General features: G+C 46.6%; 1 protein-coding gene across 4 annotated transcripts in view; it reads right to left on the bottom strand.

Annotated features, from left to right (window-relative positions):
* The window catches only part of WASF1 (WASP family member 1), a 177,757-nt gene that overhangs the window by 133,005 nt on the left and 21,799 nt on the right, over window positions 1-22,953 (bottom strand). Inside the window, exon 2 of one of the 4 annotated variants that reach the window (XM_037894626.2) lies at window positions 12,092-12,467. The exons of the other annotated variants lie outside the window; for them this stretch is intronic. The gene's annotated coding sequence lies outside the window, so the exon portion shown is untranslated. The remainder of the gene's footprint in view (window positions 1-12,091; window positions 12,468-22,953) is intronic. 4 annotated transcript variants of the gene reach the window in all.

Raw genomic sequence — 22,953 nt, forward strand, 5'->3', positions numbered from 1 at the left:
AGGCAGAGAAATAATCCTGATAACCTCCCTAATCTCCATCCTCCTGGAAATGTTTCCTGTAGGCAAGTTTCTAAATTAATGCCTCCCTCCTTTTAAATGCATAACCTAAGCATATAGATTGGTCCAGGGTAGCCTATCAAACAGCTTAGAGAGACAGAGTGCTGAGAAACCCCCAACTCCCTCCTCATCTCCTAGAACTAACACCCCAAAACAAAATATTCTTTTCTGTTCTTATCATTCTAAACAGAAACTGATATATTATTTTCTTACTCATCTTTGAGTCCTGCTACTGTGTAGCACTAGGCTGTTCCACCAAGAAAGAAAGGATACTTACTGGAGATCTCTCTCTCCAGCACATTTTCTAAGAATGCCCAAGAGTATGAAAATCATGAAAGACATTTAAAAAATGCTCTCTGATTAGAAATAATAAAAGAATAATACTTTAAGGACCAATATTATTATATAAGTCACAGAAGAAGCCATGGTCCCTGTCACAAGTTCAGTGTGTCAATAACACACCAATTTTGTAGAAGATGATATCAGCCTTGAACTGCAGTTAGAATTGCTGAGACTTAATTACTAATATTACCACAATTAGATGTTACTGGGACCTTGTGCAGATTGTTAGCTTGTTCAGTCAAGTGTACCATAAGGCACTGAACCTATGAAATCTCACACCCACACTTGGATGACTGGCTGCACAAAACCTTGCATTGCTACTTCCTAAAGAAAAAGGTTTATACCAGAAGGCATTTGACACCCTCTATTGCTATTGAACAGTCACAATGGTCAGCCACTTATTTAGACTGAATGTCTAGCGGTTACAAATATGGCTTTTAAAGAACATTAACTGAAGTTTGAACTTAGTATATTTACATCTCCAAGATCTATACTGTGCTCTTCTGAGAGTTGGACTGTAGCTTGTGTTTACTCTTTTCCGCCTTATTTTTGTTAGAGAAGCATGTAAAGAAACAGTTGAATATTGCCAACAGTTCTCAGCATATATTTTTCCTTATATCAGTGTATGCAGAGCAGTGCTTCACATCCTTTCCGGCATGAAGCTCCAAATAGTGATAGATCTGCACCTAGGCCCTCCGCATCCTTGGCATTGTTGTTGCATCTCACCTGTTTTTAATCCATTGTCTCTCATTTGCTGTTTGTTCTTTTTTCATCTTTTATCTTTATGTTCACATCTGTTTTCTTGTTATCACTGCCTTTCTCCCCCTTCTCCCCAGAAACACAGCCCAGCCATCTTCCTTTGCTCTCTGTGAAAATTCTCTTCCCCAGTTTTCCTCATCTAAAGCCCTTCCCCTCTCCCCACTCTCTTACTCTACGTTCTCTCTCTCCTAACTTCCTTCCCTCTCTTCCAGTTCCCTGCCTTACTTTCTCCTTAGTTCACTTCCATGGTTTTGCTCTCTTTTCCACCTCTCTTCCCAGTATATAGTTGTCAACTTTTACATATATTGCCAAGTACAATTCTCTTAAGGTCTGATACTGCACCACTGAAAAATCAAGAAGAAATTTTGCTATTGACGTAAGTGGGGTCACGACTTTAGTAATGGGATAATGGACAGTGCTGTAGGCATTCTTTGAAAGCAAGAGAAAAAACAACCAGAGGAAAAACACGCTAATCTCACCAGAATTCAAATAAAAACCACCTAGTGGCCCCTAAATCACTGGCCAATTTGAAGATAGTCTTAAAATAAAATCACACAGCTCTCCTTCCAATATTACTTGGCCTTTCTCCTCCAAGTAACTGACCTCTTTTTGCCTACACTGAGAAAGGTAGCTCTCTCTCAACTGCATCCATCCTCACTCACCCATCAAGATGACCTTCACGCAGTTCTAGAGGCAGCCACCAGGGTTCAGAGCTAGGAACCAGCTGCCTCCAGCCAAAAAAGCAGCAGTCAGAGAGCAGGTCACTGAACAGCTTCCATCCATGCATTCCTGGGACATTGACCAGAACAGCAGTTTCCTGGGATAGGTTTACAAAGCCTGCTTTTTTCTTAGCCAGTCCTGCGCTATTGGAAGGTATGCTAGTAATTTTCCTTCTTCCCACCACCTATCAGACAAATGGATGCAGGGAGATAAAGGGGCAGAAAAAAGGTATACCAGGTGGTATACCTGTACAAAGAGAAAATAAAAAGAAGTAGGTGAAAAGAGGCTGACCTGGCCCATTGTTTTCACAAAGCTGAAACTGGCCTTTTTAAAGCACCAAGCATATATGCTACTGGTCTGGGCTTTATTCTGCTTGTACGTTATAAATGTCATCAAGTCCTGATTACTTGTATCTAAGTTACCATCAATTTTTAGTTCTGTGATCAGTTCCTCTTTAAATAAAAAATCCAAGTCTTAACAGGTAGACAAACATTTTCTAATAACTCTAGTTAAGGAAGATGGCATCACCGCAGAGTAAATAAACATATATTAAGACACACTTTGTTGGATTTATACATTATTTCTAAAAATAACAGCAAATATAGATTAGTATTGCAAATGGCGTTGGAGAGGGAGGATGCCTAGGGGTACCCTTCAGAGTCAATTTCAAGAATACCTGTTATTTTGTGAAATCCAGTTCATTCCAAGTGCAAAAATATTTCTGAAAACCAGTTTTTATGAGGCCTAAGGATAAATCACATGTAGTGGGGTGATTTAGTAGTATCCAGAGAGTGACTATTTGAGGCAGGTAAATCATTCCAAACTTCCCTTCAGTTTAGTAGCACAATTTTAAATAGTATCCCTAAAGAACCTCTGGAAAAAACAGTTACTCACCTTCTCATAACTGTTGTTCTTCGAGATGTGTTGTTCATGTCCATTCCAATCAGGTGTGTGCACGCGCCCGTGCACAACGGCCGGATGATTTTTCCCTTAGCAGCATCCATTGGGTCGGCCTGGGCGCCCCCTGGAGTCGTGTCCTTATGGCACCTAATATATAGCCCTGCCAACCTGCCACCCCTTCAATTCCTTCTTGCCAGCTACTCCGACAGAGGGGTAGGAGGGTGGGTATTGGAATGGACATGAACAACACATCTCAAAGAATAAGAGTTACGAGAAGATGAGTAACCGTTTTTTCTTCTTCGAGTGCTCGTTCATGTCGATTCCAATCAGCTGACTCCCAAGCAAAATTAGGAGGTGGGGTCGGAGCTGTCCACTGACTGGAGTACTGTTCTACCAAAGGCCACATCATCTCTGGCCTGTCTAGTAATTGCATAGTGTGCGGCGAAAGTGTGTATCAATGACCACATCGCCGCCCTGCAGATTTCCTGGGTGGGAACTTGGGGCACGAAGGCTGTTGATGAAGCTTGTGCTCTTGTAGAATGCTCCATTATCAGGGGCACTGGGATCCCTGCTAGATTGTAGCACTCGGTAATGTAGGCCACAATCCATGATGAAATGCGCTGTGTCGAAACAGGCTGGCCCTTCGTTCTGTCCGCTACTACGACAAACAGCTGTACCGACTTCCTGGACACTTTCATTCTTTCTATGTAAAAAGCCAGCGCTCTGTGAACGTTGAGAGTGTGGAGTCTCTGCTCCCTGCTACTCACATGAGGCTTGGGGTAGAACACTGGGAGGAAAATGTCCTGGTTGATGTGGAACTGCAATACGACCTTCGGGAGGAAGGCCGGATGAGGTCTGAGCTGAACATTGTCCTTAACAAACATGGTGTAGGGCGGCTCGGACGTCAGAGCCCTAAGCTCAGACACCCTCCACGCTGAAGTTATCGCCACCAAGAACGTGACCTTGTAGGAGAGGTAAAGCAGGAAGCATGTTGCTAGAGGCTCAAAGGGATGCCCCATGAGCCTGGAGAAGACCAAGTTAAGGTCCCAAGCAGGGACCGGTTGGCGGATGTGCAGGTACAACCTGTCGAGGCCTTTTAGGAAGCGACTGACCAGAGGTTAGCGAAAACCAAGCAGTCCTATACCCCCAGGTGGAAAGCCGAGATGGTAGCCAGGTGTACTCTTATAGAAGACAAGGAGAGACCTTCCTGCTTCAGGTGGAAAAGATAATCCAAAATCTGGGGCACTGAGGCTAGCGCTGGGGGAAAGTCGCACTGAGCTGACCAGATTGAAAATCTCTTCCACTTGGCCAGGTACGTGGCCCTACTGGAGGGTTTCCTACTGCCCAAGAGAACCCGTCTGACTTGTTCTGAACAGGAGAGCTCGAACGGGTTCAGCCATGGAGCCTCCAGGCTGGGAGATGCAACGACTGAAGGTTTGGGTGCTGGAGCCACCTGTATCCTGGGTGAGACGGTCCGGGAAAAGCGGCAGGGTAATCAGGGCTCCCACTGACATGTCTAGGAGAGACGTGTACCAATGCTGGAGGGGCCAGGATGGTGCTATAAGAATGACCCGAGCCCGGTCTCTGAGGATCTTGAGCAGGACCTTGTGGACGAGCAGTATGGGTGGGAAGGTGTATAGAAGCGGTCCTGTTCCCCCCCACTCCCCCCCGCCCTCAGTGGAGGAGGAACGCGTCCGCTGTGGAGCCCATACTGTGATTCTGGAAGGAGCAGAACTGCTGACACCTCCTGTTGCATCTTGTGGCGAAGAGGTCGATCGGGGAGAGCCCCACCTCTGGAAGAGTGAAGATGTGACGTCCAGGCGAAGGGACCACTCATGCCTGTAAAAAGACCTACTGAGGCTGTTTGCCAGCTTGTTTTGGACCCCTGGAAGGTACGACACCTGTAGGTCAACTGAATGCTCTACACAGAAGTCCCATAACCTGAGGGCTTCCTGGCACAGGGGAGAGGAGAATGCACCCCGTTTGTTGATATAGAACATTGCAGTCATATTGTCCTTCATGACCAATACACTTCAACCCGCTAGACACGCTAGGCATACCGCCCTGAACTCCCTGACATAGATATGAAGTCAGAGATCTGTCTGCGACCAGAGGCCCTGAGTTCTGTGGTCCCCCAGATGAGCCCCCCACCCCAAATCTGAGGCATCTGTTATTAGCGTCAGGGATGGTTGCAGGGCAGTGAAGGGGACGCCTGAGCAAACCTGCTGAGCATCCGTACACCACATGATCGAGTCGAGGATGGGGCAAGGTAGGGTCACGATCCTGTCCAAGCTGTCCCTGGCAGGTCTGTACACTGATGCAAGCTGCGACTGAAGTGGCCGAAGGCTGAGTCTGGCATGTCAGACCACGTACGTAGAAGCTACCATGTGACCGAGCAGTTTGAGACAATTTCTCACTGTGGTGGTGGGCAACTGCCCGAGTCCCTGGATCATAGCGACAAGGGACTGGAATCGCGCCTGCGGGAGGAATGCTCTGGCTTGGGTTGAGTCCAGAACGGCCCCTATGAACTCTATCCTCTGAACCGGGGACAGAGTCGATTTCGCCTCATTCAGTAGGAAGCCCAGGTTCTCGAAGGTGGCTCTGATGAATGCCACCTGAGTTCTGGATTGGCCTTTGACCAGCCAGTTGTCGAGGTAAGGGAACACCTGTATCTGATGTTTCTAGAGAAAGGCGGCGACGACTGCCATGCACTTGGTGAAGACTCAAGGTGCCGCTGACAGGCCGAAAGGGAGGACTGTAAATTGGTAATGCGAACCGTTGATCACAAACCTGAGGTACTTTCTGTGGTTTTGCGCTATTGCTATGTGAAAATATGCGTCCTTCAAGTCGAGGGCGGCATACCAGACTGGTGGATCTAATGAATGGATAATGGAGGTCAAGGAGACCATGCGGAACCTGAGTTTCCTCACAAACTTATTGAGACCACGCGGTCCAGGATAGGCCTTAGGCCACCTTTGGTATTAGGAAATAGCGGGAATAGAAACCCTCGTCCCTGTGCTCCAGTGGAACATCCTCCACAGCCCCTAGCACTAGGAGCAAGTGCACCTCCTGAATGAGAAGTTGCTTGTGAGAAGGGTCCCTGAAGAGGGACGGGGAAGAGGGGTGGAAGGGCACAGAATTGGATGGAGTACCCCTCTCTACTGTGCGATGCACCCAGCAGTCAGAAGTTATACGGGACCCTGCACTCTAGAAAGGGGATAGTCAGGAGGAAAAGGTAAGGTGGGGTGAATCCAGTCTCTGGTCTGGTGCGCTGTCCTCGACCGCACCTTCAAAATGCCCGTTTAGGGCCGGAGGGTGGTTTGGGCTGACCCTGGTTAGCGGAGGAATGTTGTCTTCTCCTACCGCTCCAGTTCCTCCTCTTAGAATTGTCCTGGCGGTTCTGCTGTTGGAACTTTTGAGGAAGTTGTGGGCGGAAGTGTCTGTGCTGTGTGGTGGGTGTATGCAAACCCAAGGATCTGAGGGTGGCTCAGGAATCTTTTAGGCTGTGGAGCTATTTGTCCGCCTTATCTGAAAACAGAGTCTCACCCTCAAATGGGAGGTCCTGAATCATTTGCTGAACTTCATAGGGTAACCCTGAAACTTGAAACCAGGCCCTCCATTGCATAGCCACCCCTGTCGCCATGACTCTTGTGACCGCGTCTGCAGCATCTAAGGCTGCCTGTAGTGAAGCACGGGAAACTAATTTCCCTTCTTCCATCAAGGTGGTGAACTCTGACCGAGAGTCCGAAGGGACGAGCTCTGTGAACTTAGCCATGGAAGCACAGGTGTTATAAGAAAAGTACTTGTGGCACCTTAGAGACTAACAAATTTATTTGAGGTGTTAGAGTACTCGCTCACAATGGCCTGCTGGTTAGCAATACGGAGTTGTAGACCGCCCGTGGAGTAGATTTTTCTACCCACGAGATCCAGTCATCTAGCGTCCCTATTCTTTGGTGAAGGACTTTGGAAACCTTGTTTCTCCCACTGGTTAGCCGTATCGGCGACCAACGGGTCCAGAGGCGGATGGGAGTAGGATGCTCAAAGCCTCTGGAGGGGACAAAATACCGGCACTCATTGCGTTTGGCAATGGGTGGTAGAGATGCTGGCATCTGCCATAGAGTTTTGGTGGTGTCCACCACCGTCATTATGAGGGCCCGTGAGGGCCCCAAGGGTGCTAGGATGTCCACCATGGGATCCGTGTCCTCAACCACCTCCTTGGCCTTGATGCCCAAGCCTTGGGCAGCCCTGCGGAGCAACTGCTGTAAAACTCTGTTGTCCTCTAACGCAGGGGCTACGGACGTCTCCAGCGACAAAGAGGAGGAAGCGTGTGCCGGTGAAAGAAACTCCGTGCTGTCTGCCCTGGACGGGTCACGTGACTCCCGGGGCAGCGTTGGAGGGGGTGCCGATGACAGTGCTGGGGCCGTAGGCGTCATAGCCAGCATCGGCGTCAGTCTCACAGAAGGGAAATGCATCGGCACGCTCACAGGAGCCACCGGGGTCGGGGGGGGGCCCGGTGCCGACATCGGCACCTGGGCCGTAGGTGCCTGCATGGAGGTCGACATCAGCAACGGTGCAGGCGTGGGAGATGGATGTGAAGACATCGTGAAGGCTGGTGCCAAAGTCGGAGCTGAGCACGGTGCCAGACTCAACAACGATGCTGGAGGAAAAGGCGTCGGGACCGTAGGTGCCGGGGGCGGATGCACAGCGGAAGGCGATACCTAAGTGGCGGAGGCGACTGAAGACGTCGCTGAACGTGGGCCCTGGGTTCCTCTCTGGCCCTGGTGATAAGCCCAGGGAGTCCAGAAGGGCCACTGAGGTGGGTTCTGCCACTGCGGAGGCCACACCTGATGCTCCCTTCTGTCTCTGCCCGACCTCGCTCTACGGCTTCTGCTCCTACTTGAGCGATAGGAGTCAGGCTCTGACTCCGAGGTCTCAGACACTGACGACTACAGAGGAGCTGATCCTGGGTGTCTCAAACAGCGAGAGCTCGGGGAGCGGGAAGGCGCTCTGTCGGAGTGTGTAGGTACCGATGGACAAGGCGAAGGGGAGTGCCTTGACATCATAGCTGGTTTTCCCTTGGAATGCACTGGAGCATGGGGCTGCGTCAGCGCTGAGAGTTCTTCCCTGGCAGGCGAGAACGGTGCCATCAGGTGGAGAAGATCTCTGGCAGCTTGGTACGCTTGCGGCATGGACGGGAGCTGCAGCTGCCGTGTAGGTGCCGGAGGTCAAGATGGGGCCGGACTCAATTGCCTCACGTGGGCAGGAGTCAAGACAGCCCCGGAAGGAGATGCTGAGGAGTGGCCCGCCTGGGGTCGCACTTCTTGAGGCTTAGTCGGAGAACGGTCATCTGGCTTTTTCTTCTTTTGAGGCACTGGCGAATGGGAGCGGTGCCTAGTATCAGAAGGGCCCCATGAGGAGCCATGGCGGTGCTGAGTGTCCTTGGAGGAGTCCTTCCTCGGCACTGAAGTCACCGACGGCGTTGGGGCACTCAGCATCGAGGACAATGCCATCAGGGTCGGATCTCTCGAACCCGGGTCGGAGTGGGGGCACAAGGCTGCCTCCATGAGGATCACCTTCAGCTGCTGTTCCCGTTCTTTAAGTGTTCTCGGGCAGAACTCGCAGCAGATCTTGCAACGATCTTTCTGATGAGTCTCCCCCAGGCACTGAAGAAACGACGAGTGCGGATCACTCTTAAGCATGTGCTTGGTGCAAGCCACGCAGTTCTTAAATCCCGGGGACCACAGCATGCCATGGCGCCTGGGCCGGAGTGGGGCAGGTGGGAACCCCAACTACTATACTATACTAAACTTTAAACTGATACAACTAACTATATACACCGAATAATGAAGAAACTTGCTGAGCAAGAGCCAAGGGAAATTCCAGCCACCGTCACTGGCAGTAAGGAACTGAAGGGATGGCGGGTTGGCAGGGCTATATATTAGGCACCATAAGGGTGCGACTCCCGGGGGCGCCCAAGCTGACCTGACGGATGCTGCTAAGGGAAAAATCTTCCAGCCATCATGCACGTGCGTACGCACACACCTGATTGGTATTGACATGAACAAGCACTCGAAGAACTGTTGCACTGTGTTCTCGCTGATCCACCCTGACTCCAGCAAGTTATTTTGCATCCTCCTCCCTAGTGAACAGCTCCAGTACTAGCACCTCTGTTGCTCACAGCTTTGCCAAGATGTAGCAATGTGAAACTGACCTGGTTCATATCAATATCACTGCTGCCCAGAGTTCTGAACAACAGTACAGAAAACTTACAAGACTCTAGTCAGCTTTCACTAGAACAGCTTGAGAAAGCTATGAGCAGCAAGAAAAGCAGACTGTCTGCAAATTTAAAAGACAGCATTGTGCATCAGCTTATATTCTTCATAACCATAAAAGGGCCAAAAACTCAAGTTTAAAAATATTTAAAGCTCAGATTCTGCAGAAGTTAGTGCACTCGTCTGGGAACTATTCCTACCCATCACAGGTAAGAGGGTTTTTAAAGTTCTGGGCATTTTAATAAAAATAAACTGCAACAACAAAGGCACAAATTTCTCCTTCAGAACTATGGACCTTATCCTGAAGGTAATAGTAATTCTGCCACTGACTTCAATATGAGCATGGTCAGAACGTTTGTGCAGTACATGCCAAGTTTAAGTTTAGAAAACCATTTCAAGTTTCCAGCATACCTTAAAAAACATTTAAAAATTTCTCTCCTAAATAGATTTTTTGCAATTTACCCCAGAATATTTGTTTGCCAAGTCAAACATGAAGAATTTTATTTTAAAAAGTTAAGTGATTGAGAATAGGAGTTTCGAATCTATATGGCAAGTTTATATATCTTCTTTACATATCTTCTAGGGTTCTACAAGTTGTTTTAATCTTTACCATTACAAATATTAATAATGTTTTTGAATGCATTAATTTTATATTTTTGTACATTAATGTTCAGAACATGTCTCTACCCTCAACCCTATGTTTCTAGCCCCTAATTTAAAACATGCACTTTATAACTTCTTGTATTATCTACAACTTCTCAGTAGTGTTGTTTCCAAAACATTTATTATTTAATATAATCTCTCTGCTGGCTTATCATGAATTTTTATATAATAAATTATTATTTATAAAAACAACACAATAGTACATAGTTTATTTTACTAGCACTCCTAAGGAAACTATTTAAAACTAAATTATTTAAAACATGGCTAGACTTGTTATTGTCCTAATATGTTTAAGGAGATCTCTGCAGGAAAAAACATTAGAGCTCCCAATTTTTAACAGTAGTAAGTGAAATAATATTTTTATTATAACTTTTCCATACAAAATGCTTAACCTACAATTAAGACAGTCTGGAGTTTTAAATGGTCTGTTGTCCCAAATGGTCTGTTGACAATGTTGAAGTTTGATCATTTACTTCCGCCAAAAGAGACTGCAACTGGAATATTCCTTGCTTGCCCAGGCTTTTATAAGAAACAGTTTAATATACAGACATCAACAGTTCAGAACAAAACCTACATCATTACTCTACTTTACCAGCACCCAAAAAACTTACCTCTACTCCTCCAAAGATGGGAAGACATGAGAATTATCTGTAAGTAATTTTTCATTTGTTCTTGACTCCTTTTCTCCCATCCTACATGAAAGATTATACAGGGCAGTTGGAAGTACAGCTCCTCTACCAGAAGCAAGGAGGCAAAAGATCTGTGAACAAGACTTCCTCCACATAAACCTCAGTCTGTTCCTTTACCTTCCAGTTAGACATTTCTATAGCAGGAAAGGTTTAGAAGGAAAGAAATAGCACACTTCCTTAGTGGAGAGGAGGGTAGAATGTGGGGTGAAAGTAAGTTGACAAATGAAATTACTAGCAAGTAATTTTCAATTGCTATATGTCCCTCTTCTTCTACTACAAGACAGATAGCTGAATGTAGTAAGCAGCACCTGAAGAGGAGAATTTACATACCTTACTGTGCTGTCTGCAGTACGTTCTATCCAACAGTGCAGACAGCAATCCAGCTGATAAGTGTTTTATAATATATGATGAACTGAGTATGCACCTTATATTCCTCAACTCTTTCTCCCCAGGAAGTAGAGCTACTTTTAGAAAAACGTCTCCTGATACTCAGGGATGATGTTAAACTGTCCATATATTAGGCAGATAAAGCTTTAAGCCATCTAGAATTGGTAGCCTTAGCCATTCCCTTTCCTTTATGGCAGCCCTCAAAGAGCCACGATGCTTTGTCTATCTTCTCTGAACTATTGACAATGACATAGTAAAACTTCAGAACCTGTTTAATGTCCAGTGAATGCAGCTTTCTGTCGTAAAAAATAAAAGGACTGCAGAGAAAGTTGAGGAATGAACTGAGGATGCTGACCTCAAATCCCTTCTTAAACCCTATCAGTAAAAAGTGCACAATGTTCTGTAGGGAACAGGAATAACTTTGATATTTCACACCATACTCTATTTAAGTAAAGATGCTCTAAAGATGCCTTAAATAAGTGAATATGTTAAAATTATGGAAGCTTTTCTGTTCTTACAAATCCAAACAGCGACACTACTGCTATAGAGATTTCTCAGTCTAGGAAATGGTTACTCTTAATTTTCTATATGTTAACTTGTGGGTTTTGGCAATGCAACACCAGACTCTGGGAAAGGAGATCAAGAATTCAGGGAAGAGAACAAGGTAGAGCCACCAACAATATCACCATTGCCCTGACCAAAACTTCCTTATTGCCCACAAAAGTAGAAGATTAAGGAAGAAAAAGAGTAGACCAGTGCCTTCCTCCAAAGTCTCAAGTTCATCTGGGTTCAGTATTCCAGTGAAAAAATCAGGGCACTTGAGAGACCTGTCTATGGCAAACCAGCCTATTGTGGAGCTGTCACATTTATCACATCTTGAGAAGAAAATAGGTTTGGACTCCTGACCCACTAGAGCCAGCTACTCATGACTGAGTAAGATAAGAAAGGCTGCCCATAGGGATAAAAGGCAGGACATCACCATAAGCTTCAGAAAAACAGCTGGTTCCAGGTGCAGTTCTGGCTATTCACTTTGGTACCTGATGACCTGTTGCTACATCTAATGAGCATATGACACCTGAGAATTAGAGATTCCCACAGCTGGAGGATTAAAGGAATTGATGATACTGATGTTTAACTTCCATTCCTCTGGGGTCCAAAGAAGACCCTGGTGGGCTCCCCAATCCAGGAGGCTTGCATCCATAATGCACATACAGGTTTGGAGGGGAAGCAACCTCTGGGAATGCCAAGTACCTGTGTGCAAACTGGGAAAGGTTGAGAAAAGCCTGTGAAAATGAGACTTACAGTTATCCCAGAGATATGGAGAAGGGAATCACATTGGTCTGTACTGAGCTGGGATGCAGGCAGGGAGGATCCAAGAGAAGAGTCTCTGCTGTCTTCAGGCAGGACAGGAATTTGAAAGGTTTCTGACTAGGCAAGAAATCCCATAGGCCTGATAGAGGGGGAATGTTGTCTGGATTCTCAATATCAAAATTGAAGAAAATGGCTCTGGAACTCGATTCCTCGGTTTCTCCCCCTCATGACAGCACCCCTCTCGGTATGGGGCTCAGGCAGTTTTGGAAACTCTGCTTCCAGCTTCTCCCTCTGCTCGGGATTCCCCGATTTGGCTGCACTGGCGGGAGGCATGAGGTCCTTTATTTCTCCATCTTCTTTAAATAGCCTAGGATAAAAAAAAAAGTGAGAGTAGAGGAAGAAGAGGCAAATGGGGGGACCAAGAGGCAAAAGAACTGGAAGGAAAGGAACAGACTGGATCCTGTAAGGAGGAAGTCTCAGTTCTTCTGCTTTCTTGCTTCATGTTGAGTGGAGCCATAATGCCAAGTGTTCTTGGGTATCTCTTGTAGCATGAGTGAAGGAAGAGGGTATAAGAATGTAAAGTTATTTACTGTACTAAGATTACTACAGATCTGAATTATTTATATACTGAGTGATACCAGTCAGCTCTGTGTTCTTGGGGAACCAGGGCACAGTATCCAGCCTGTCTGACTTCTGAAAGACACCCCCGTACCAGCCTCTGCTTAAACCAAAACCCATCAGAGAAAAAAAACTTGCAGAGAGCAGTGAAGGGCGTTGGGAGACACCCCTAGGCCCCTCCTGATAAGAGTGACAACATCTCCATTAGCATACAGAATGAAGAACAGAGACAACTCCCCTAGCCTCATCTGAATGAAAGATGGGACAGAGATTAGCATAAAGAATAAAGAACAGAGAACTACACTGAACTCTGGGACCAGAAAAGCAGGGGCGCATTGCATCATGGGAATGTCTGTTCCAGATGTTAATGAACGTACGCCTGCACACACCCAACTCAGCAATTATCAGACCAATGCTAGTAATAAATCCTTGATTGATATCCAAAATACTGAAGCAGCCTAGTTGCATTGTGAGCTCCCTAGAAGAAAACACCACTCATAGCCAAGACTGATCAGCTCCTATTGTCTAGCCTAAAAAAACCCCTTGAGTCATCAGTTTACCCATAAATAAATCTAGTGGTCTCCCTTGAACCATTGTATTTTCTCTACAAAAACCCCTACCTATGCCCAAGTAAGTGTTCTGATGCATAGATCCAAACTCTACATCAGTTCCACTGGGACTCCATGTCCTGACTGATCGTGCTGCGGGCTCTGCCTATCTCCTGCACTCAGGACCCTGAGCTACCACCATCACCTGGGAACCCCAACCAGTTTATGCTTCAGGGAGTGGTGAGATCCTTTCCCCCCCACCCTCTTTCTCTTTTTCCTTTCTACCTCAGGTATTAACCTTTAATAATGTTGGTTTAGGATCTCCTTGTGTAGTTATCACTATTATTCAATAAACAACTTTATGGTTAAGCTGGTTGCTTCTCTCTCTCTCTGAACTTTACTCTTTTGTGTTTTTAGCTTCCCCCATTTACTCTGCAACAACACTTCTTTTACCTAAGCTAAAGATCCCTGTAGTGCCCCAAAATACTGTGGGGTTTGCTCATCAAGTGGGTTATTATCAGTACAATTGTGACGTGAAAATGGGATAGAGACGTGTTAAATCTGTGGCACATAAGGGGGGGGCAGCTGAAAGTGCTGCTCAGCGCAGCCTATTGAGACCAGGGACACATAAGGGTGACAGCTTGAAGGTGCTGATTAACCCAGCCCATTGAGTACAGGGACATATAAGGGGATCAGCTTGAGAGTGCTGATTGACCTGGTCCGCTCAGACTTGCTCTGTTAGTGTGTGCGCGTGCGTGTGTGTGCGCACGCGCTCTTATCTAGTTCTAGGTACTGCAGGATAGCTCCATTGGGAGGGGACTTGCAGAAGGAAGGAGTAGAGCTCCATGTGAACACACAAGTGACATAAAGAAAAGGAGTACTTGTTGCACCTTAGAGACTAACAAATTTATTTGAGCATAAGCTTTCGTGAGCTACAGCTCACTTCATCAGATGTAGCTCAGGAAAGCTTATGCTCAAATAAATTTGTTAGTCTCTAAGGTGCCACAAGTACTCCTTTTCTTTTTGCGAATACAGACTAACACGGCTGCTACTCTGAAACAAGTGACATAAGCAGTACATTAATAGAATTACAGGAACATTCCCCCTCCCCCCCAGAAGAGTAACCCTAATAAATGAGCATACCCCAAAGTAACGGGCATATCTGGTAACATGAGATAATGCCAACCTGTAGACTATTACCATTTAAAAACAAAAACACCCACCACTATGAGTAACAGAATACACTATACTAGAATACACCACTACACTAGAATAAAAGACCCAGGGCAGTACAGTTGCAGCTGCTCTGGGTCAGCTGGTTTGTGCTGATTTGTGGGTCAGCCTGCACTCCAGCCTGAGTGTGAACATCTACACAGCAATTTTACAGTCCCACAAGCCCAAGTCAGCTGGCTTGGGCCAACTTTGTGTGTTTAATTGCTGTGTAGATATACTCTATGTCTCTGCACTAACTCATGATATACAGTCAAGGAGCAACATCAAGGTGAAAAAAGGTCCATTAATAGTGCTAATTTAATTAAAAATAATTTTTAAACCATGGTACACTCTTCATCATGCTTGGTGTCTGCTCTTTGCCATTCACTAGCTTAGACAATACAGCTAGACTACTCCGTTTCACTTTGGTTTCTACTCGCTTTCATAGCCTGTTTCCTGTGCACTAGCACCAGGCTGGTTTTCTTTGGTTTCAGAGAGGGGAAGGTTTAGATTAAAAAATAAAATGTTAAGGATGTTTTAAAAAGACATTTTACTAGAACATTGCTCTTCATGTCAGGTTTTGTTTAAAAAAAAAAAAACAACAACAACTTTCTTTTTAAAATAAAATCTAAGCGTAAAGTGTAATACCATGCTGACCCCCTGCAAAAGATACGCATCTGAAATTCGTAGCAAACTTACAAAGAAGGATCCCTTTGCAAATTACATAGGTGAGCAGAAGAACATGGGGAAGTTCTTGTTCAGTTTCTGCTGTTGGCCAAGAAGTTCTGAAAAAATAATTAAGATTTTTGATATACTTAAATAAATACGCTCAAGTGAACAAACTATTGTAAGAAAGCAATTCAGAAAAGCTACAGTCAGTATATTGTTACTATGCAGAGCACTTGCAGCGCCACGTTTCTTCTTTTAAGTTATGACCCTATTTTCCTAAGCCATATTAAGCAGTAGAAAGGATAGAGTTTAAATGGGGGGGGGGGGGGAAACGTGTCTATCACACTAGGCTCCACATTACACTGAAACTAGTACTCAGCATTGAAGCTCAGCATCTGCAGGGGAAGTTCATTGGATGCCCAGGTTAAAACAAAACAAAAAACCTAACAAAAATCACACAATTAATCTGCCTCTTGGGTTTCCAGCTAATTTGCGTTTTTTTTATTCAGTCTAACCAAAACAAACCAGTGACATCTCTGACTACATTCCCTACCTGTAGATTACTGTGTAAAGTCCAAACAATATGCACACAAAACAGATTAAAAACAGGGAAAGACTTACATTTCCACAGCTCCTTGCACTGGCTTCTGAATATCAGTATCAGTTTCTCCCTCCCAGGAGAGTAACCCAGCCCCTTTTTGAGATGGAGTCTAACTAGGCTCTACTGCACCAGACTGAGTGCCTTCTTAAAGTGAGGAACTCAATCATCATCAGGAGTTCAAACCCCCCAAATCACTTGTCACCATCTGGTAGGTGGACCTCCTCCAATGGTCAACTCTGGAGCAGGGAACAGAAAGACTATAGTGACCCATGGAGGCATCACAAACTGACATGTACACCTTGCACATATAGAATGCTGAAAGTCCTCTTTGGAAGAAGTTGTGCAGCAGTTTATGTAACTTGCAATGTGGTCTAATGGATCAGGTATAAGACTGGGAGTCAGAAGGCCAACTACAAGTTTTGCTGCCTTCTGAATGAAATGGAAAAAACTCACTTGTTTTATCTAGCTTGCCTAATGTTAGAGAGAACAAAAAACAGCTAATGGAGGAAGAAGAGGAGGAGAGAGAGGGAGAAACACCCTTATGATTAGATATTACAGTCCTGGTCTACACTACAAAGGAAGGTCGCCACAAGCTACTTTGCATCAACCTACTTGTGCATGTGTTGACACTTAAATTTGTCTCCCACCCATGTAAGTACTCCAGTAACATCAACTCCCTTAGTGGCACGGAGCCACAGCTGATGTACGGATGTTGACACAAGGCAAGTATAGACGCTGGGTTACCTATGCAAACCCTAAGAACTCCTTCAGCAGCTGTCTCACAGTACCCAACACAAACTGCTCCGGTCACAACTGTCAACTCCAGTACCCAGGAGTCACACAGATGGGAAGCTGCCCCCACCCTTTAAAACCCTGCAAATTTTTGAAATACCTTTTCCTGGTTGTCCAGCTTGGCGAGCACACCTCTATCTGCTTTCCATTGTTGTGTGCAACTTCCCAGCTGATCATGCCATCTATGCGCTACAGACACACTCCAGCCTGAAGTAGACAGGAGATATAGGAACTCTATACAGAAGAGTCTGTAGCAGCACAGCTCCAAACCAGCCGTAGAAATGTCAACATCTACAAGCAGATTGCTCAGGGAATGCAGGAAAATGGGTATGACAGGGACCTGTAGCATGCCATGTGAAAGCCAAGGAATTGTGGCAGGCATACCAAAAGGCCAGGGAGGCCAACAATGGATCCAGTGCTGAGCCACAGACTTGCTGCTTTTACAAAGAGTTGCATGCCATGCTTGGTGGAAACCCCGTCACCATCCTGCACACCACCATGGATACCTCCAGAGAGTAGGGTTGCCAACTTTCTAATTGCAGAAAACTGAACACCCTTACCCTGCCCCTTCCCCGAGCCCCCGCCCTGCCCCCCGGTCCCTCCATCCCTGCTCTCTCCCTCCATCGCTTGCTCTCCTGCTCACTCGCTCATTTTCACCGGGCTGGGGCGGGGGTTGGGGTGCAGGAAGGGGTGAGGGCTCCAGCTGGGAGTGCGGGCTCTGGGGTGGGGCTGGGGATGAGTGGTTTGGGGTGTAGGAGGGGGCTCCGGGCTGGAGGGTGGGACCAAGGGGTTTGGAGTGTGGGAGGGGGCTTTGGCCTGAGGCAGGGGGTTGGGGAGTAGGAGGACGTACTGGCTCTGGGGTGAGGGTGGGGTCAGAAATGAGGGGTTCAGGGTGCAGGAGGGGGCTCTGGGATAGGGCAGGGAGTTGGGGTATGGGAGGAGGTGAGGGCTCCAGCTGGGGGTGCGGGCTGGGGATTAGAGGTTTGGGTTGCAGGAGGGGGCTCCAGGATGGGACCAAGGGATTCGGAGTGTGGGAGGAGGCTCCGGGCTGGGGAAGGGGGTTGAGGAGCCAGCTCTGGGCGGCGTGGACATCAAGCTGTTCCTGCGAAGCGGAGACACGTCCCTCTGGCTCCTAGGCGCAGGCGCAGCCAGGGGGTTCTGTGCACTGCCCCAGCCCACAGGCACCGCCCCCGCAGCTCCCATTGGCCACAGTTCCTGGGCCAATGGGAGCAGCAGAGCCAGCACTCACGGTGGCGCCTGCAGGCAGGGGCAGCGCACAGAGCCTCCCTGGCCACTCCTCCGCCTAGGAGTCAAACATGCCAGCCGCTTCCCAGGAGCCACGCAGAGCCAGGCAGGGAGCCTGCCAGTCCCACTGCACCATCAACCAGACTTAACAGCCCAGGCAGCGGTGCTGACCGGAGCCACCAGGGTCCCTTTTCAACCAACTGTTCAACCCTACCAGGGAGCAGGAGTCACAAGTACCTACCATGAACAGTGAGAAGGAGGTGAAAGAGGTGGTGGGACATGTGATGGGGGGGGAGCGTGTCCAGCTAGGCCTTAAGCCGGGACCTGTTTTTGACTCCACCACAATCCAGTCAGTCCCTGTGGCTGAGCACAAGCGAGCCCAAAGCAGGGGAAGGAACCTCGGGTAAGCGTGTAAATAAAATTTCCCTTTATGGTGATGTCACCTCCAACTTAAGAGGACAGAGCTATTCAATCTTCATTAATTTACTCATCCTACAAGAGGTAGAGTTATTTGCTTTTCAATCCCCTCCAGAGCTAGGCAGAGGGGGTCATGAGGAGCAGCTTATGTACACAGGGCTGTCCCTTCAATCCTCCTGAGAGCTCAATGAAACTTCCATGGATGTACACTGCAATCTTCTCCACAAGGTTTCTAGGGATGGCAACCTTATTTCTTCCTCCGTGGTACGACACTTTCTCATGATATTCGGCGATAAATTTGGCAGGCACCATTTCCATAAACAGGGTAGTGGCATACGGGCCCTGGCGGCTTCAGGATGCCGGTAGCAGCTGTGCTCTCTGGGCCTTTGGTACCCTCAGGAGTGAGATATCAGCTAAAACCACCATCACCTGTGGAAAATGTAGCCAGTATTCAGTGCCAATGCCCTATACTTAGTTTCATACAACAGAAGAATTCCCTCCTTCTTTCCCTCACCTCTAGTGAGTCATACTCCCCATGGCTGGTGCTGAGTGGCACCATGAACAAGCACTCCAAAGCAAAAATATCAATAAGCATGTCTTGTCTAACACTTTAGGGGAGCAAGGGACGGGGAGAGGTCTGAATCTTAAGTTTCACTTTCCATTCCTCCTATACTGCCAATGGTTCCTCTGTGTATTTTATCTATAGCTGCGGACATTGCAACCTTTAGGGATATCCTCTCCACACCAGCAGAATGACTAATTCAGAAAAGGAGGGGGGGAAAAGAGGGCACAGGAGGACACCTTCTGCGACATCCTGCAAGTCAGTGCTGCATCAGACCTTCGATAGAGGGCCTTGAGGGTGAATACTGCAGACTGTATGGAGGAGGATAGGATGAACAGGAGAAAGGCAAATGAGAAGGAGATGCACCAGGACATACAGAAGCTTCTCCATCAGCAAACACAGATGCTGCAGACTCTTGTGGACCTCCAGGTTCAACAATTGTGGGCTCAATTGCCATTGAATTTGGCAGAGAACTGCAGTGTAGTGTCTCCCTAAACCCTCCTTCAGCATTCCACAACACCTCAGAGGCCACATGCCTACCATTACCACTCCACACTGGGGGAAGCATTGACAACTGCAGTTTCATACACACTGACTTGTGAAAGCCACAGTTGATATAAGTGTAGCTACAACAGACATAAGTGTTCCTTTATTTATTAAGGTTCCTAAATTTTTTTAAGTTAAAATGTTTAGATTTTTGGAGCTGTTTTCGTATTTGACGTTTACAACACATGGCGTATAATGCCTGCTGGCATTGTAAGTAGTTGTCTTGTGCACTCATAACCAACAGGATCAGTGCCAAGTAGTGTAGTCATCATAAATGTACGCAAGCATCCCAACATTATTTGCTGCACTGTCAGTGATATATGCAGCAAGCATCACACAGTTCCCAACAGGCCCCCAAAGTGCAGCATCATATTGAGCACAGTACACCATAGAATATTACTGTGCCTCACTGTTAAGGTGCTCTTTCAAATCACCCCTAAGCCATATAGCCCCTCATGGAGTTCATCCGGTAGCCCTTGTGTCTGGTTGTTCAAACTCAGCAAACAGACACTCCACTCCGCCTTCTACCCCTACAGCAATTTTTCCACCTTTGCTTCACAAATATTATGCCGGACACAACAGGCAGCTATAGCCATTGGGATATTTTTCACACTGAGATCCAAATCCTGTAAGTAAACACTGCCAGTACCCTGTCAATCTATCAAAAGCACATTCAACTGTCATTCTGTACCTGCTGAGCTTGTAGCTGAATCTTTCCTTAGTGCTGTTGGGGACACTGGGGCATGGCCACTAGGTAACTCGAGGGGATGGAAGACCACGAGTGTCGATGAAGCCCCCTCGCACTAGGCCCAGGTGTCCTTGGCCATCCCTCCCGCCTAGAGGCACTCGCAGCAGCTAAGTGTCCTTGGCCCCCCTGCCTGGAGGCACTCGCAGCAGTTATGTTCAGGATCTGCAACAATATGTTGCAGAGTCAGACTGCCTGAAACTAAACAAGGCCAAACAGGGCAGATATGGAAGAACAATGCTGAATAAAGCAGCTTTATGTATAGTTTAACAAATGATACAAAAAAACAAGGGAACTAGCTGGGAACTGGATTGGCTGGCTATATGGATACTTAGGGCAGCTCGCTATTGGATAAGTATGCTGAAGAAAGGATGTATAAAAGCCTGTGTAACTTCCTGCTCTGTGTGCAGGATTTGAGATTCTATTCTCCCTGTACCTTTTTGCAGCTGCAAATAAACTTTTCTGCTTCTCCACCCCGTTGTGATTATTGGGTGAAGCACACCGGGTAGCGAACCAACCCCTGCTGTTGTTTTGCCTCTCGGCACTGGGTGCCGGCAACAGTGCTGTCGAGGTGACCAGTGTACAGCTCCATGAGCCAGGGGAGTAAGGAGTAGGCTGGATGCCCCAGGATCACTTTTGGTATTTTAACATCACCAATGGTAATCCACTGGTTGGGAAAGAAGGTCCCTGCTTATAGGTTTCTGAACAGACTTGCATTCTTAAATATGCAAGTATCATGCATCTTCCCTGACCAGCCAATGTTGATGTCAGTGATTCACCAGCGCCTGCATAATCATGGAAAAGTAGCCCTTTCTTTTGATGTACTTTGTGGCAAGGTGCTCTGGGGCCAAAATAAGTATGTGTGTGCTGTCTATTGCTCCCCCACAGTTTGGGAACCTCACAGCTGCAAAGCCATCCACCAGGTCCTGCACATTGCCAAGAGTCACAGTTCTGCATAGCAGGAGACTACTAATGGTCCTGCACACTTGCATGACTATCGTCCCCACAGTGGATTTTCCCCACACCAGAGTGACTTCCCACTGACCAGTAGCAATCTGGTGTTGCAAATTTCCAAAGTATGATCACCAGCTCTCAGTTTGATGTCCCTGCTTTGGATGGCTGGGGTGAGTGTAGCACACAGTTACAGGAATGTGGCCTCGCGCATCCCAAAGATCTGCAGCCACTGCTCGTCATCCCAAATCTGCATTACGATACGATCCCACCAGTCAGTGTTCATTTCTCAGGCCCAGAAGTGACACTTCACCATCTGCAGCTACTCCGTGAATGCCACCAACCACCTTGAATGGTTTGCACTATGTCTCACAGCAAACTGACCACCTGGAAGTCATCATGTTCCCTACAGTTCTTCCTGCAGCTCTGTAGATACTAGAGGATTGAGAGTGTTTGCAACACTCATGAAAATAGTACACAGCTGTGCAGGCTCCATGCTTCTGAGAGAGATAGCGGACAGCAAGTAGTCCCATGCAGGTTGGAAATTGAAAACAGGCCCAAAAATTCACTCCTTGCTACCAATCACTCCTGCAAGACTCGGTTCTGCCGCACCATGTATTGCCAAAACTAACCAAAAGACAGTGTGCTGAACAGCAGTGGGTTGCACACTGGGATACCTACCTACCCATGGTGCACTACACTGTGCATCGACATAAGCACTCCTGGTGTGCAGAGCTGATGCAAGGAGCCAAGTGTGCACAGGCACAAATGATACACTAATTGCAATGGCTGTATGCTGATGTAACTTGCATTGTGTAGACATAGTCTCAGATTTACAGTGATAAGTGTAATATGAACAGACACTCTGCCATTGACTTATATATGTCCTTGAGCAAGTCAACTCTATGCCTCAATTTCCCATATCTGTAAAGCAGATGTAATTTACCCATCTTTTTAAAGCACTTTGATAACTTCATATGAAAAATGTACTAATTTTTATTTTTTTGTCTTGAGGGAATTTATTAAATTGTTCTTTTCTCCTACCTCCTCCTCCTCAATATTCCCTTCCCATCCCTGGCTCTCAATTCTAGCACACAGGCACATTTTTAAAAACAAAAAGACTAAATTATTAAATTACTGGCAACATAAGGAAAATAGCTAGAGCTTTGATGATCTAGGTAGAAATGTGGGAAGAGTCTCTCCAGAACTTACTTTCCACTCTCACTTTGCTGCAGTTGCCATCTCTCTAATTCCCCTCTACCACTGAACAGATTTCAAGGTATCTGATAAATAGTGAGTTATCCCATTCAATCAGTACAGCCATATCAAGAGTCAGTCAAGCTCAATGAAGTTATTAAAAATTCTAAGACATGAGTAGCTATTGATATGCATGAAGTGACTTAAATATCTGATGAGACCCCATTAGACATTTCCTTCTTCTAGCAGATTAAAAAACCACTGTCAAAAGTGTCTGAAGTGTTGAGATAGGATTCTAGTGAGAATCCTTAATTGACGCTAATTCAGGATATAAGCATCTGATCCCTTGAACATAATTGAAAACAAACGTTGTCTAAACAACAAGTACATATTAAGGCAGGCTCCTTGGGATCAGGGCCCTATTCAAAGAGGGCCCACATGGAGCAGTGAATATGAGCTGAAAATTGGTTGGCTGAGGGCTGGGCTCCCTCATTTAGAAGTAATATTATGGATTCAGGATTGGGGACAGGGTGGATGACAATGGCAGAGAAACAAAATCCAGCCTAACTCAGGAACTGATAGGGAAAGAAAAGTCTGTATAGGGGCCTGAAATATTGATGAATCCAAGCTGCAATGATCCTCATTCCCCTGTCAACCCAGCCAATGATAGTCATTATACAGGGACACTTACACAGTGTGATCGCTGGAACTGCCTGACCCCTACTTCGTATTCAAGGTATTTAATATCAT

Source organism: Chelonia mydas, chromosome 3 (assembly GCF_015237465.2).
Source record: "Chelonia mydas isolate rCheMyd1 chromosome 3, rCheMyd1.pri.v2, whole genome shotgun sequence".
NCBI classification, from domain to species: domain Eukaryota; kingdom Metazoa; phylum Chordata; order Testudines; family Cheloniidae; genus Chelonia; species Chelonia mydas.